The sequence below is a fragment of the Phascolarctos cinereus genome, unplaced genomic scaffold, assembly GCF_003287225.1.
Source record: "Phascolarctos cinereus isolate Bilbo 61053 unplaced genomic scaffold, phaCin_HiC Scaffold_1;HRSCAF=81, whole genome shotgun sequence".
NCBI lineage: Eukaryota > Metazoa > Chordata > Mammalia > Diprotodontia > Phascolarctidae > Phascolarctos > Phascolarctos cinereus.
Window position 1 is genome coordinate 99,580,619 of NW_027555514.1, and position 18,010 is coordinate 99,598,628.

Genomic DNA, 18,010 nt, shown 5'->3' on the forward strand with positions numbered 1-18,010 from the left:
AGGGAGGGAGGGAGATTTATCTTTGGGAAAACTGTGAGTCATTCTAAGTTTTCTATTATGTCCCTTCTTGGCAATAATAATAATAATAATAATAATAATAATATACCATAAAATAGATGCTTGCAAGTGAACATTTGGTCTCTAGGTAATGGGGGTTAAAATGTATACATGTCTCAAGCTATCCTGGGTGGGGACTATGAGCTAAGAGAGAAAGAAAAATATCCAGAATATATCTGGGGTCTTTATGTTAAGGGATTGTGTCTGTCACAAGGGTGACAGTCATCACCATCCTCAGCATTTTCAACAAAGTATTTACTACATACACTAGTTGCCATAGAGGAAGAAAGATAACCTCTGCCTTCTAGTTCCTTGCAACCCAATGGGAAGAGAAAAATTCCACATATGTACAAGGCAAAAAACAAAAATCAGAAGCAGAGCTTCTCTATTTCCATGGCTCCCTGCCTATAATGAGTCCTTGGGCTGGCCCCCTACAAATTTAGACTAGCTTTCTTGAGTGCAACAGAACCACTTCATTACAAACAATGAGGATTACTTAGAATATAGACATCCTCAAAATGAGAGCTCTTTGAAAAGATATGTGTGACTTCTGAACTTAGACCACTACGATAAATAGTCATAGATAGAGATGAAAGACTATTTACATATTAGACAACTCAGGTGTGTAGAATACATTTGTACTTAGCTGGGCAGGGAGTTTCTCTGCAGCTGTCAAAGAACCATCCCTTCTCTTGGTTCAGGTTTCTCCTCAAAGCTTCTCAAGGTCTTTTCTTTCTATTTTTCACTTTACAACCCATCTCCTTTTTATTACTCTTCTTGACTCTTTCATCCTTTCTTCTGTGACAGACATATTATTAACTGAATAACTGTGTGATTTTAAGCAAATCATTTAGCCTTATAGAGCCACATCTTTGAAGTGGTAATACTAAATGAGGGCTGGGTTCCTCCTAGGCCTATGAATTTATTTCTATTGTTACTATTCCAAATATTTGGATTCCCTCACTCCCTAGTGATAAACTCAGATTTAACAATATTTCCTAGGTAATGAACCAACAGATTTTCAGAAAAAGATAAGGTAGGGGGTAGAAAATGGAGAAAGAGAAATTTCACTTCTGTCTCCATGTCTTATTTGTCCAAATCTAAGGGAGATATTTTCGTCTTCTGTAAGGCATCTTGGTTTCACGGGTTTCCCATAAAAAGAATGAGCATCTTTCCAATACTAACATATTACCATGGCAATGGAACGCCATTGCCTCTGAAGAGCCAAAAATGAATAAAATGTAGTGGACAATGGAAAAATACATGGTGCGTGTGAGTAAGCTTCAACATAGAGCTAGTGAGAAATTACAGAAAAGAACAGGAGTAAAGGATACTAACAAAGAATTGCATGTCAGGAAGAGAAGATGGGCTGGTCAAGTGTGTCACAAATGTGGCTCTAAAGCCAATACCCTCTTAGTGCAAATTCAGTGTTAGGACAAAATGAAGCCCTCACAAGTCACTGAAATATTTAGTAAAGGAGGAGGTTTATCTTGCCCCAACAGATACTATACAACATGGATATTAGCTACTCTGGACATGGCCCCCCTCATCTCTATCTAGAAACTTTATCTGGCCAAAAAGACATGTGGGTGTGGCAACTCACTTGCTTGCAGGCACCCATCAAGTCTGGGAGGCTCTCATTCCAGTGGACAGAGACCCTTTCATGCCCCAAGACCAGGAAGCTATTTCACGGAAGCTAAGACTACTCAGGTTCCCAAGGGGAAGAGGGAAGTCCAGAAGATGAATCATTAAAATTCTGGTACTATCATAACATGGCAAATGAAAAGGAAAACAAAAAAATAAGCAGTGTCTTGCATGATATCTCCAAGAAGGTGAAGAAGAAGGTCTTCCTTCAACACATTGGGCATATGCACTGTAAAGAACTTATGAGAATACATTCATAAGATCACAGCACATACATAGGCATGTATAAAATGTGACCTGCCACAATGGAGAAAATTCCCAAATGAATAAGATCGCAGAAGCATTTGAGTGTTTATAAGCCTTGTGGACATTATTAATATTCAAGAAACAACAGATAAATTCAAACAGGCAAAATCTCAGGAAGTAATATGGCACTAAATTGGGCACTGTGACCAGTGCCTTAGACTGTTTGGTAGTAAAGCTCATGCTATATCTGCTTTTAGTCAAATACTTTCCCCACATGTCATACAAACAATCCAATAGCAGAGAGTCCCCAGAGTCATTCCAGCTCCTTGGACATCTCTCAGGCCTGTAGGGAGCCAGCTACTTCCCTCCTCTGGATGCCACCCCTTTGTGGTTGCTATCCCAAACTCATTTTAGTTTATCATTTGTCATGTGGACCATCCAACTGCATAAATAGCAGGAAGTTTCCAGACTGCTAGATTTTCCTTCTCAAGGCAGGGTGGTATGCTGATGACTTTAATCATACTACTAGAAATGAATGGAAAAAAATGACAGTGATATGCCCAGCAAGAATGTTTCCTGAGTTGGCCCACCTCCATTACATCTGTTATCCCTCAGGTAGCCCAAAAGTCAGAAGTTCAGATCAATTGAGCCACTCCCCACCAGGAGCTAACAAAGACATTTGTCCTATGTTTTCACTCACAGTAATACCTCTCATGTAGATCAATGTTTAGACCACTGAAACCTTCTCCTCTCTCAATGAATAGGGGTAGGAGGGAGGGAATGTGCCCAAACAAATTACATCCACCTTGGGTCTCAGCTCCAGAGAGCCACTTTTCCATGTCCCAGTTATTGGTTCCATTGAACTCCATTTATGTCTCTGATCCTCTCAAACCAAGTCAATGAGAAGAGGAATTTTCTACCACAAGTTGGGTATCAAAGTCCAGCCCAGACAGCTTAAGGAGGAAGATGCCATCTCTGTTTCCTCATATTCTCAAGACTTGTTTTCTCTGTCTTGCTACAGTAACAGATGAGGTCCTTCCACCATCCTCACCCCTGAAGCTTTTTCCTGTCAGGAAGGGCAAAAAAGGAGGCTAGAAACAGTGATGGACATTTCTGGAGTGATCTCGGGTAAATGTTTAGGTAGTCTAGAACAAAGTCATTAGGCTTAAACTGAACAGGTGTTATTTATTAATTCATTCAGAAAGCATTTATTAAGCACCTACTATATGTCAGGGCCCCAACTGAATGTAACCTCCATAACAACAAGGATTGTTTTATTTCTTTTCTTCATATCTCTACAACAGCTATATGGCACACTGGATCAAGTGTTGGCCCTGGAGTCAGGAAGACCTGAATTCAAATCCACCTCACACATCTAATATCTGTGTGACCCAGGGCAAGTGACTTCACCTCTGCCTGCCTCTATTTCTTCCTCTGTAAAGCAGGGATGATAATAATAGCATCTGCCTCCCAGGGATATTGTGAGGATAAAATACAATGATATTTGTGGCACTGTGCAAACTTCAAGGTGCTCTATAAATGCTAGCAGTTCTTGGCTCATGGCAGGAGGAACAGCAAGCTGAGTAGACCTGTTATTTCTTTAGTACAGGAAAATCCCAGTGCAGATCAGTATCTGTTAAGCAACCTATAATCTTAAGGAACTGTTTCAGGCCCTGAGAAGCTATGTCAATTTTCTGAGTCACCCAGCCAGCATATGTCTTTAGTAAATCTTGAACCAAGGTCTTCCTGACAAAGAGCCCTTAGTCGTTACATGCTATTCCATTTTTCTGGGGATCCAAAGACACAAACTTCTGCTTCAAGTTACTGACATAGTACTGGGAATAGGTTTGTTTCCAGCCTTGTGGACATTATTATATTCAAGAAACAACAGATAAATTCAAACAGGCAAAATCTCAGGAAGTAATATGACACTAAATTGGGCACTGTGACCAGTGCCTTAGACTTAGACTGTTTGGTAGTAAAGCTCATGCTGTATCTGCTTTTAGTCAAATACTTTCCCCACATGTCATACAAACAATCCAACAGCAGAGAGTCCCCAGAGTCATGCCAGCTCCTTGGACATCTCTCAGGACACAGTCAGGCTGTGAATGAAAAAGTATAATCATCTGAGGTAAATCCAATGAGAACAGGCTAGTGTCTGTCAGTAGGGACAGATTTGTGGTCAGCTGGAGCCCATGATGCATTTCAGCTGGACTGTGAGAGGCAATTGTTAACCATTCTTGGTTTCTGAAGAAAGTGAAGATGCAATAGCAAAAAATCCTGTTTCTCTACCACATTGAAATTGACAAAGTATTTTGCTCCAGGTAACCTACTGGGTAAGTAGAGAAAATACTATTATCCCCACTGTGGGTATATGTATGTGTATATACATATATACACATACATATACATATACATATACATATACATATACATATACATATACATATACATATACATATACATATACATATACATATACATATACATATACATATACATATACATATATGTGTGTGTGTATGTGTGTGTGTATACACATATACAAATGCAAAGTGTACATTTTTATAAAGTATACAATGCAGACACATACACACATATATTGCATTTTTTTTCCTAGATGAATGAATCAGAGCTTACAGAGGTAAGTGACTTGCCCATAGTCACCCTCGCTAGTAATTGAGGTGTATCTGGATAAATACAGAGGCCAGTAAAAAGGATTGCACCATCATGTGGGCACAAGGAGTTTAGAGCCGAGGACAGGGATTATTCCTGTGGCTGTGGGTGTGACTATAAGAACAAAAGACAAGAAAAGGTAAAGTCATGGTGAAATTAATTGAATGCTGGACTTGAAATCCGGAACAGCTGGGTTCATATTCTGCCTCAAACACTTACCAGTTGTTTGACCCTTGACAAGTCACTTGATCTCTCATGGCCTTAATACCTCATTTGTAAAATGAGGAAGTTGGCCTCCAAAATGCCTTTCAATTAACTATGAAATATTACAGAAGAAAAATTAACAGGACTTAGGGATGAATGAACAAGATAGTAGAGGAAGGGAGAATGGAGATGAAAACTCCATGTCTAAGTGATTGTATTTGTATCTCCAGTGTTTATTACAGTGCCAAAGTATCACAAGGACATAATAAAATGTCTTTTCCTTCCTTTCTTTCTTCCTTCCTTCATGCCTTTCTTTCTCCTTTCCTTTCCAAGTCTTATGCATCTACATCACAAACAGGAAATTTTGGTAATGCTCAATATTAATTACTGATATTGACCACTTCAGACTTGAATTCTCCTCACTCAGTCTCTGGGTCATGAAGCATCTTCTTCAGAGTCCTTCTCAGTTTTGAGCTGTTCATTATCAGGAAGGCAGGATGGATGGAGATGCCAGCATAGGTCACTACCTCCCACACCAAAACCTAGAACTCTGCATTGAAGCAGACACTACAAAGTTGATGATCAGAGACAGAACATATGATGTATGGATGATGAGAAAGAAGAAAAGTGCCTTCAGGGTTGCTATGTGTATCTGCATAATTGGATCTGAGGACCAGCATAATGGAGCTGCATGTTCCCTAAGTGTTGACAGAGGCAGGAAATGAGCAAGATGGTGGGTACCAGGAACAAAAGAAAAGAAATTAATAAAATAAACATTTGCAGAGGCAGGGAAAAATACCTCTGGAATAAACATATCCTATCATCCAAAGTAGTCTCTTCTGAGTAATTTCCGGTGACTGGCAGTTGAAAAACAAGATAGGTCTTTACAAGAAAGGTGATGATAAAGAAACTAGATATGAGTAGGGACCACAACAGTAGCCAGGGAATAAATCGGGAAATTCTCCACTTCATCCAGAAAAAGATTGGGTGAGTGAAGGAAGAAATTTTCACGCAGTAGAAAATGGCAAGCCAGGAGGTGAACCACAGTGTGGCCACATTAGTAAAATTCCAAAATATGAAAAAATACACACTTCTGTTTAGGGAGAAATATGTGCAGAAGTTACTAAGAACTGCTGCACAGTGCAAAAAGAAACGGGAGATGCCCAGGCTGGCCAAGATCACGTCACCAGGAGGCAGGGTCCAACATTGCACCCACTCCCTGCCCAGCACGATGATGATGAAACCATTTCCTATGATTCCTACCACAGACTCCAGTAGAAAGAAAATCATGAAGAAGACAATGAGTAGGCTGGGCATTCTTTCTCTGCCAAGCTCCTGTAGAGACTCAGATGCTCCAGGACACCTTACCCAGAAGATATCTGATGGCAGGCCAAACTCTCCAATGATCAGCAGCTCTCTTTGTTTTATGCAGGAGTCCAGCTGGAGGAGAAAGTGGAGGAGCACGAGGACACTATGTGTGCCTAATGTGGATTAAAAAAGAATCATACCCCTTTTATGGATGCAAATCTGACATAGACAATTCACTGAATCCAGTCTTGATTTGTTTATCCTAGATTTGACTGTCCCTGACCAGAGCCAGGGCTTAGGAAAATCTGTATATGGGCTACTCATCCTGACACCTTTCAAGAACCACCCAAAAACTGCAAAGCTGTTCTCTGCCCATCCTCCTTCCCTCCCTTGAGACTAGCTATAAGGCTCCCCCATATCTACCCCCTATCCTATTCTTGTAGTAACATACTTATCTACCATTCTTCACACACACACACATACACACACACAGCATTAAATATCCTCCTGTCTATAAATGCAAGCACTTACTTCTCAATTCATGCCCTGGATTAACACATCTGTTTTACACTATGTGACTAGTGTATCAAGTCCCACTTTGTGGATGTCAGGTTGACATTGAACAACTTATTGCATCCTTTTGAGCTCCACCATTCAACTAGTTCTGAATCTCCCTAATTGCGCAATCATTCAACCCACATCTCTCCATCTTTTCCACAAGAATAGTATTAATGACTTGGCATTAATTTGTTCCTGATTCCACTCAGTAGCAAGGCCCTGGAGGAGTGTAAAACAAGAAAGGTGAATTTCAATGAAGGGAAAAATAGGATAGAGGTTAAGTACAGGAGCAGAAAGGAGAGGTACTCTGAGAAACTGGGTAAATAACTGTGAGCACTTTGAGTAACTCAAAGGGAGAAGGGGGAAGTTGGGTGGCATGGAATAAAGTCACAGAAGTCCCTTACTTCATTTTACCCACAGCCAACTCTGACCTATAAGTAAAATGAGGAGCAATGCAATACAATGGAAAGCACATTGGATATGAAATCAGAAGGTCTGGATTCAAATCCTGGCTCTGTCAATAACTATGTTTCTCAGCATCTCCGTGACTCAGTTTTCTCACCTGTACAATGAGGGGATTGGACTCTCTGATCTCTGAGGGTCCTTCCAACTTTAAATCAATGGTTCTGTCCCATTAGTGTTCTATCTTAGTACTTCAGAATAGCCAATTCAGAAATTGGGAGAAGAGATGGATGGGCCACAAGAAAGTCCGATATAACAGGAGTAGTGAAAGGACATCAAGAGAACATAGTGAAAGAGGGTCTGTCAGCACAAAGAGCTCACTCTATGTAAGCCAATGAAAGAGAGTTAAAGAAGGATGAAGGACAAGTTAAAAAATGATAAAGGGGATAAAGAGGAACTAAGGAGAAGGAGACAAATGGGAGTCCTTGTGTCTCTACTCACATATGTATGCTGTGACAGCTAAGCCAGGTTCTAGGCACACTGTGGGTCAGTCTCTCATCAAAATCACATCTTGTAAATTACCAACCAATCATCAATTACATTCATCAAAAGTAATGGGCATTTAATTAGATAGCATAACAAAATAAGTGACAAGAAGGATTCCCCTATACACAGGGCTGCCACATCTTCAATGAGAGAAAGTATGCACAAGATGCATCATCAGGGTAACTCATGTCTCGTAATGCTGTTCCTTGTTCCCCCACAGAGCAACCAATATCCTTTGGTGGTATCATCAGCAGAGCTGCATCCCCCACAGAGGTGAGGTACCTAGTGAATCTATTATCAGTTCCATCTTGAACTCTGCTAAAGGGATGTACTGAATTGCAGCCACTGAGTCCTCATCTATTGGTCCTTAGCTTTGTCTCCCTAATTCATTAGTTCATATCCCCAGGGCTATTAAAACTCTTGTGACTAGACTCTGTAGTCAGCTACAACTAGCCAGCTAACAAGAGAAGTCCTTAGGAATTTAAGCCTGTATTTTAAATTAAACTATTTCTTCCTCATCTGCCACTCCATGATGCTAGGCTACTATCTCATTTGAGTTTAGAAATTTCCTTTCCTACCAGGACCTTCCCAGTGACCTCTAAGTCACCCTGGGATTTGCCCACCTGGCTTTGGATGCTCTGTTTTCCCTCTACAACTTAGCCATTTTTCAGTCCACGATCTGGCTATTGCCTATCAAACCCCTTCATACCCACGTCATATCTTTCCTCTCGAGGCCTTCATAATGACTTCTATGAGGCCTATATCAGTTCTGGGAGAAATCAATATGTCTCTCTTAATTTTAATAACCAATTATTGTTTTAGGACCAAGGCTTTTCTCATTTTATACTTCCCCATCCAGAAATCATCCAGAGTGGGGAATCTCTCTTAGAGATTTACTCAGTTGAAGATCTAATCAGACAATAAAAGAAATTCTAAGTTTAGGCTAGAGGTGAGGAACCTGAGGCCTCTAGGCCATATGTGGTCCTCTAGGTCCTCAACTGCAACACTTTGACTGAATCCAAACTTCACAGAACAAATCCCCTTAATATAAGGATTTCTTATATAAAACTTGGAATCAGTCAAAAGGCCACACAATTGGAATTAGATGGTCAAATATAGCCTAAAGGCTATAGGTTACCCACTTCTGGTTTAGTTTAATGGCTGTATTCCTGCTCCTTCTGTTTGCTCAGACAGTCCTGGAAAATTCTCCCTATTTTCAAGACAGGTGATACGGAAATTGATATCTCTTACAAGATTTCAGTGACCTAAGTTATACCCTCCAAGATGGACTGCATCCCATTTGATTAATCAATCAGGGTTGAGCTGGGACCCCTCAGGAACACCTCCTTTCCAAAGGCATATAAACCATGATCCCATTGCAATTAGGGATCTTTGTTCTGAGGGAGATAACCAAATGCCCATCTTTTTAGTAATAATCCGCTGGTCTTATTAATAAAATGATTAAATTACTCAGAAACTATGTCTGTCGAATTTTTAGATCAGTACAGTTCAGGATCCTGCTACCAACCTCTAGACTCTGTCTTCCCTCTTAAACCTTCCCAACAATTTCTGCATAAGCCCATGGTCAACTTTTCAACCCATATGCCCTCCTTTCTGTCAAAGATATCAATTCATTGTCTAGAAACATCTTCAAAAGCCATATCCTGACTCCTGAGCAGACTCCTTCAGGCTATACCTTTACCTGGTCCTGACTGCCCTAAGTTAGATCCTACAGGAATCAAATATCACCACTTGCCATGAAGTTAGCTCTTGAGTTAGGACTTTGAATAGTCAGTCTAGTCACCTGCCTCTTAATAGACTCCTTTGCAATCACAGAAACTCTGCCGGGATTGGCATGATCTAGCTCCTTCATACTGTTATCCATACAGTTCTTAACCCCAGTAATTGATGTGCAAAACCCACTCCCCATCCCCTACTTCTTGATCCTTTACTCCTGACCCTATTAACTCTACTCACCAAATGTTCCATTCCAGAGCTACCTACTGTGTTCTATGAAATTCCTGCAACATAATTAACAAATAGATTTTTACCTTAAACTTTATCCTTTCTCACTCCTTCCTTCTTCTGGCTCTCACTGAGCCCTAGTTTCCATCTGATAACACTCATCCCTGGCGTCCCTTTCTAGTACTGGTGCACTTTACTCATATCCCTCTCCTTGTCTTCTATTCACATGCTACCAAATAAAACTGGAGATAATCATGAAACCATGCTGTCTTGGTCCACTACAAAATTATAATACAATGTCTCAATTGGGTCTTCCTGAAGCTACGCAATCCTTTTACATCCCCTTAATCAATTTGCTATCCCATTCACCACAATGATTGTTATATACATTATCACCTCTCTTAATGCCTTCCAAAGCATCCCTTCCCACTATCATCTCATTTGAGAACCTGACCCCATACTTCACAGAAAAAAATGAGGAGACGCGCTGAGAGTTTATTCTCCTCTCCTCCAAAGTTACATCACTCAGATGTCTTGCTTCATTATCTTTCCACCCATTTTTCTTGAAGAGGTAGCCCTTTTCCTTCCAAGCTAAGCCCCTTGACGTGTACCCTCAATCCTATCACCTCTTATCTTCTCAAGCAGATTGCCTCTCTAATATCTCTCCCTCTCTCATTTTCAATCTCTCTTCCCATCTCCTAACTCTTTCCTCGCTGCCTACAAACATACGCACTCCCATCCTTACCTCTCACTTGATCGGCCCATCCCTGCAAGCTACCATTCTAGATCTCTCTTTCTCTTCCTTGCTAAACTTCTTAAGAAAGTCATCTATACTTGGTGCCTCCACATCCTGTACTCTCACTCCATTCATAACCCCCTGCAATCTGACTTCTGATCTCATCATTTGTCTGAAGTTGCCCTCTCCAAAGTTACCAATGATCTTTTACTGCCAAATCTTTTAATTGCCTAATAGCCTTTTCTCAAGTTTCATCCTTCTTGAACTCTCTGAAGCCTTTGAAACTGTCAATTGCCTTCTGCTTCTGGATATTTTCTCCTCTTTAGATTTTTGTGATACTATTCTCTCCTGCTTCTCCTTCTGCCTGTATGAAAACCCTTTCTCAGTTTTCTTTGCTAGATCTCTGTCTAAATACCACTTATCAATCCTGGGTTGTATCCTCAACCCTCTTTTCACCTCCATCGATACTTTATCCTTTGATAATCTCAATAGCTTACATAGACTAAATTATTATCTCTATGCAGAATCTTCCCAGATCTATATATCCAGCCATAACTTATTTCCTTAGCTTCCAACCAAACATCACAACTGCCTTTTAGACATTTCAAAAGGGATATCTTTTAGGCATCTTAAACTCAAGATGTTCCAAGCAGAACCCCCACCTCTTCTCCACTTTCTTTTTCTCTGAAGAGGACCACCATTCACCATATCATGTGTGCTCCATAATCTTGGTATCATTCTAAACTCCTCATACACACTCACGCCACCATCCTTTATGATGTCAATTTTGTCATTTCTACCTTCGTATCTATTGTCTATGTCCTGTTACATCCACTTAGCCCACCACCCTTGTTCAGGCTCTCATTATCTCAGGATGAGACAATATAGCAATTGCCTTCTGCCTGGTCTCCCTGCCTCAGGTTTCTCCCTAGTCCATTCCAGTGATTTTCTGAAAGTAAAAGTCTTACGATGTCACCCCACTACTTGATAAACCCCAGTGGTTATGTATCACTCACAGGTTAAAATATTAAATGCTTTATTTGGCATTTCAATTTCATTATAACATAGTTCCTTCCTACCTTTCTTACACTTTATCTTTTCCCACACATTCTACAATCTTGCTACTCTGACCCACGTGATGTTCCTTACAAACAACACACTGTCTCCTGTCCCCTTGTTTTGCAATGGCTGCCTGACATACTTCATGTGTTCTCTCACTCACCACCACTTCCTGACTTCTTTAAGACTCAGCTTAAATCCCATCCTCTGAAAGAGGCCTTCCTTGGTGTTTCCCACACACATACACCCTATGCAGCCTAGTAAAATGGCCTTCCAGAGGCAGCTAGGTGGGTGCAGTAGATAGAGCACTGGCCCTGGATTCAGGAGGGCCTGAGTTCAAATCTGGCCTCAGACATATAACACTTATTAGCTGTGTGACTCTGGGCAAGTCACTTAAGCCCATTGCCTAGCCCCCCCAAAAACAAAAACAAACAAAAAACCGCTTCCATTTACACTGTATGTATCTTGCATGTATATAGTTATCTACAAGTTATCTTCCTCATTAGAATGTAATATCCTTAAGAACATGGACCAGGTTTTTAACCTTTCTTTTTATTTCCAGAGCTAAATAACTGACTGACTGATTCCCACTGCCATCATACCATCATACCATGCCATTGTTCCATATAAATCTCACCCCTAGGAGATAAAATGAAAAGAACTGAGTGGATGTGACAAACTTGGTCCTGTTATCTATTCATGAACAAAGTCACTTCTGTTTCTTTTTTTTTTTATTTTATCATGAAATATATAAATAAAACTCAGGACTGTACCCACAAATCTTCCCATTTCCAACTTTTCTATTACTGTCAAGGCCAGTCCTATTTTCCCAGTTACCCAGCTTTGCAACCTCATTGCCATCCTAATCTCTTGACTCACATTTTACCCCACCTATATAATATCTTGTTAAATCTTGCCTTTAAAAAAAAAACTTTTATGACATCTCTCATATGTCCTTTTCTTCCACCCACACAGCATCTGTTTTCATATAGGCTGTCAGCATTTCTCACTTTTAGTTTTCATATTGCTATAATCCAACCATTTGAGCCTTGTTGGTTTTGCTCACATGTGATCAACAATGCCAAATTTTTTAGAAAGGTCAAGAATGACAAAGATCAAGAAAAGGTCATTAGATTTGGCAATGAAGAAATCATTGGTAATTTCAGATAGAGCAATTTCACTTGAATCACAAGGCAGAAATCCAAATTGCAGAGAGTGTGGAAGAGGGTAAGAAAAGAGGGGTGCTTAATGTATATGGCTTTTTCATGGAGTTTAGCTGAGAAAGGGAACCTATATTTTGATAGCTAGCATAAGATGCTATGTGATCAAGTTAAATTTTTTTAAAGGGTGGGTGTGCTCACAGGAAGATAGGTGATTATAAAACATTGCATTTCTCCCTACTTAATTTCTTCTTATATTAAGCCCATTTTTCTAGCACATCCAGATCTTTGGAGCCCTGCCTTTTTTCTTCTTTGTTTTTGCTTTTTTAAATTTTTTAAAATTTGTTTATTTTTAGTTTTCAACATTTATTTCCACAAGATTTTGAGTTTCAAATTTTCATCTCACCCTCCCCCCACCCCAAGATGGCATGCATTCTGAATATCCCTTCCCCTAGTCTGCCCTCCCTTCTATCTCTTTCCCCACCCTTCTCTTATCCCATTCCCCTTCTACTTTCCTGTAGGGCAGGATGGATTTCTGTATCCCATTTCCTGTATTTCTTATTTCCCAGTTGCATGTGAAAATATTTTTTTAAACATGTGTTTTTAAAACTTTGGGTTCCAAATTTTCTCCCTTCCTCCCTCCCTACCCATCCTCATTGAAAAGGCAAGTTACTCAATATAGGTTATACATGTACAGTTATACAAAACACTTCCATAGCAATCATGTTGTAAAAAACTAAATATATTTCCCTTAATCCTATCCCTCCCCTTCCCATTTATTCTATTCTTTCTTTTGACCCTGTCCCTCCTCAGAAGTGTTTGCTTCAGATTACCCCCTTTCGCAATCTGCCCTCCTCTCTATCATTCCCTTTCCCTCTATTTTCCTGTAGGGTAAGATGGATTTCCAACCCCAATTGAGTGGGTGTGTTATTCCCACCTTAAGCCAAATCTTATGAGAATAAGATTCACTCATTCCCTCTCACCTTCCCCCGTTTCCTCTCCACTGTAAGAGCCTTTTCTTTTCTGTTTTTTTTTTTGTGAGATAATTTACCCCATTCTACCTCTCCCTTTCTCCTTCTCTCAGGATAATCCTCTCACCTTTTAATTTTATTCTCCAGATATGACCCCTTCATCTTCAACTCACCCTGTGCCCTCTATCTATCTATCTATCTGTCTATCTATCTATCTATCTATCTATCTATCTATCTATCTATCTATCTGTATGTATATCTAAATCTATATAGATATATACAGACACATATAATTTTTTCCCTCTAACTACCCTAATACTGACAAAGGTCTCAGGAGTCATAAATAGCATCTTTCCATGAAGGAACATAAACAGTTCAACCTTAATAAGTCTCTTATGATTTCTCTTTCCTGTTTACCTTTTCATGTTCTACTTGAGTCTTGTATTTGAAAGTCAAATTTTCTCTTCAGCTCTGGTCTTTTTATCAAGAATGCTTGAAAGACCTCTATTTCACTGAATGTCCATTTTTTCCCCTGAAGTATGATGCTCAGTTTTCCTGGGTAAGTGATTCTTGGTTGTAATCCTATCTCCTTTGCCCTCCAGAATATTATATTCCATGCCCTGCGGTCCTTTAATGTAGAAGCTGCTAAATCTTGTGTCATCCTGATTATGTTTCCACAATACTTGAATTCTTTCTTTCTGGCTCCTTGCAATATTTTCTCCTTGACCTGGGAACTCTGGAATTTGGCTACAATATTCCTAGGAGTTTTCCTTTGGGGTTCTCTTCCCAGAGGAGATCGGTGGATTCTTTCCATTTCTATTTTACCCTCTGGTTCTAAAATATCTGGGCAGTTTTGCTTGATAATTTCTTGAAAGGTGATATCTAGGCTCTTTTTTTGATCATCGCTTTCAGATAGTCCAAAAATTTTTATATTATCTCTCCTGGATCTATTTTCCAGGTCAGTTGTTTTTCCAATGAGATATTTCAAATTGTTTTCTAATTTTTCATTCTTTTGGATGTTTTACTGTGTCTTGATTTCTCATAAAGTCACTAGCCTCCAATTGCTCTATTCTAATTTTAAAGAAGCATTTTCTTCAGTAAGCTTTTGGACTTCCTTTTCCATTTGGCCAATTTTGCTTTTTAGGGCATTCTTCTCCTCATTGGTATTTTGGACCTCTTTTGCCATTGGGTTATGCTATTTTTTAAGGTGTTATTTTTTGCAGTATGTTTTTGGGTCTCCTTTAGCAAGCTGTTGACTTGTTTTTCATAATTTTCTTGCATCACTCTCATTTCTCTTCCCATCTTTTCCTCTACTTCACTTACTTGCTTCTCAAAATCCTTTTTGAGCTCTTCCAAGACCTGGGACTGATTCATATTTTTCTTGGAGGCTTTGGATGTAGGAGCTTTGACTTTGTTGTCTTCATCTGGTGGTATGTTTTGATTTTCTTTGTTACCAGAAAAAGATTCTATGGTCTGACACTTCTTGTGATGTTTGCTCATGATCTCAGTCAATTACTTGAGTTATAAACTCTTTATTAAGGTACAGGTCTGATTCCAGTTTGGAGAATGTATTGTCCCAAGCTTTGGGGGTTTGTGTAGCTGTTTTCAGAGATAATTCTAGGGACCTGTAAATTTTCAGTTCTTCCAAGGTGGAATGATAAGGGGCAAGGTTTTTACTCCTTTCTTGGCCTGTGCTGTGGTCTATGACTGACCACAAGCACTCTTTTCTGTCTTGGAATTGTGAGGAAGATTTTCTCTCCACACCTACTACAAGATCCACCATAACAGAACTCCTCCTCTCCCCAGAACTGTGACCTAGATCCAAGCACAGGCAAAGCAAGAGATTCCTGCCTCAGCACTGGCAAAGAGATCCCTGAAATCCTCCTCTGATCAGCCACCTGATTCCCCCTCAGTCTGTGGGTGGGAAGCTCAGGAGGCAGCCACCACCCCAGGGCTGCAATTGCTTGGGAACTGAGGCTGAGACCTAGCTTCTCTCTCACTGCAGAAACAGACTTTTCCCACTGACCAAGACAACCAAAGTTGTCTTTGGCGTTCGTGGGTTGAGAAGTTCAGAAACTGCCACAGCTGCCTGTGATACAGCCTCCTGAGGCCTGCTTCAGGATTGCTGCAGCCTGCATACCCACGCCAAACTGGGCTCCTCTCCCAGCCTGGCGTAATATACTTTTCTGATCAACCATCCAGGTTGTCTTGGGCTGGAAATTTGTTTCACTCTGTCTTTTTGTGGATTCTGCTGCTTTAGAATCTGTTAAGAGCCATTTTTTATAGGGATTTGGAGGGGTTTGAGAGAGAGCTAAAGCAAGTCATTGCTTTCATTCCACCATCTTGGCTCCACCCCCACTTCTATTTCTACATGGAAAGAAAAAGAAAGAAAAAAGAAGGCAGGGAGGGATTGAGGGGGAGGAGAAGGAAGGAAGGAAGGAAGGAAGGGGAGGGAAAGAAACAAAGAAGAAAAGAGACAACCCCCAACTCGCAATATCTGGTCAGCCTCTAGGTATCAGTTGGTTTTCCACATCAAAAATTTATCTTTTTTTGAATAACTGACATTTACATAGATTTTTACATAGATCATCTCATTCGCCTTGCAGAACAACCTTGTAAGAAAATGGCTATGGCTATCATCCCCATTTTACAGATGAGGAAACTGAGGCTCAAAGGCATTAAGTCACTTATTTGTGGTCCCCACATCTAATCTCCTCTAATGCCAGCTCTTGACAAAAACTGTGCTTCTAAGCAGCTCCACCCCAATGATCCTTACTGTCTACTAGCTAAGAGCAAGGTCTCTGGCTATTCCTCCTTAGAACATGCCTATGTTCTCTTTAGTGTTACTGGGTGTATAGACAATAGAAGACTATGCAAATATGATCTATTACTTTTAGAAGCCTGGGAGCTGCAGACAAGGAGCCATGGGTAAAGAATTAAAGTGCCAGGTGGTGAGCATCCTATGCAAATTATTGGGTATGGGCACAGAACAAAAAGTGCAGTAAGTAAGTCTCAACGAAATTGTGAAATCAAATTTTGGCATTAAAAACTGTAACTGCTGGGACTTAACATTATCATTCCCCAAATACCAATCAGCTCTATTAACTTCTTTCTGCTCTGGTAACAACAATAACAATAGGAGCATTTGTATAGAGTTTTTATTTTTGCAAAGTACTTTATAAATATTATTTCATCCTCACAACAAACTTAAGAAGTAGCTGCTATTATTATGCCATTTTACAGAGGAGGAAACTGAGGCAGACTAAGGTTAAATGATTTTAACAGGTCACATAGTAAATGCCTGAGGCTAAATTTTATTTTAAATTTATTTTTAATTTATGGAATAAAATAAGCATTTCCATAGCATAATACACTAAAAAAAAAGATTCCACATGAAACTGCAAATCTACTATGCAAAACTTGATATTCCTTTCAAATACACAACAAAATTTTCATGTAAATTTCATTTTTTCTTCCCTTCCCCCACTCTCCAATCTAGAGATGGCTAAATTATTTTATGCATTCTTCTATTTATGAGTTCTTTCCCTGGATGCAAATACATCTCTTTCATATGTCCTTTATTCTTAATTTGGGCATTTATAATAGTCAAAATAACTTATTCCCTCAGTCATTCTTAAAACAATATTGCTGTTACTGTATACAATTTTCTCTTGGTTCCATTCATTTTGCTCATAATTATTTCATACAAGGCTTTTCATGTTTTTTCTAAAATCATTGAGTTCATTATTTCTTATAGCACAGCAGTATTCCATCACAATCATATACCATAACTTGTTCAGCCATTCCCCAGTTGATGGGCATCTCTGCTATTTCCAGTTCTTTGCCACCACAAAGACAGCTACTATAAACATTTTAGAACTTAGAAGTTCCTTTCGTTTTTCCTTAACTCTCTTCACAAATAAACCAAGTAGTGGTATTGCTGGGTCAAAGGGCACAGATAGTTTAATATCTCTTTGGGCATAATTCCAGATTGTTCTCCAAAATAGTTGGATCAGTTCACAATTCCACCAACAATGAATTAGTGTCCCAGTTTTTCCACTTTCCCCTTCTATCATTTTGTCCAACCTGGTAAGTGGAAAATTATATCTGAGGGTGAATTTGAAGTCTTCCTGACTCCAAGTCCAGCATTCTGTTGATTTGGGAGAGGTGCTAAAGAATGTGTAACAAGATTATGCTAGCCCGTCCACCATAAATTCATGCCCAATTCACATGGGCCATCACTGCTGTTCAGCAAAGCTATTTTTCATCTTTTGCTAATCCCTTAGCACATTCCCTATGATGGCTGTTCCAAAATTTCTCTGTTCCTCAAGCTCCTAATTCTACCCCTTCTCTCTTTTTCAGCAAATAAGACAAGTAAAACAACCCAGCACTGACTCCTTCAGCTTTCTCTTCCCTACTATCTCTTTCCCTTCTAAAAACCATGAAAGGAACAAGTTCTATTTTTCCTCATTTGAGAG

The 18,010-nt window shown here is 39.7% G+C and overlaps 2 pseudogenes; one reads left to right on the top strand and one right to left on the bottom strand.

The window, feature by feature from the left end:
- The window catches only part of LOC144455860 (olfactory receptor 2F1-like), an 88,161-nt pseudogene that overhangs the window by 20,306 nt on the left and 49,845 nt on the right, over nt 1-18,010 (top strand).
- LOC110216196 (taste receptor type 2 member 134-like) lies at nt 5,247-6,144 on the bottom strand (annotated as a pseudogene).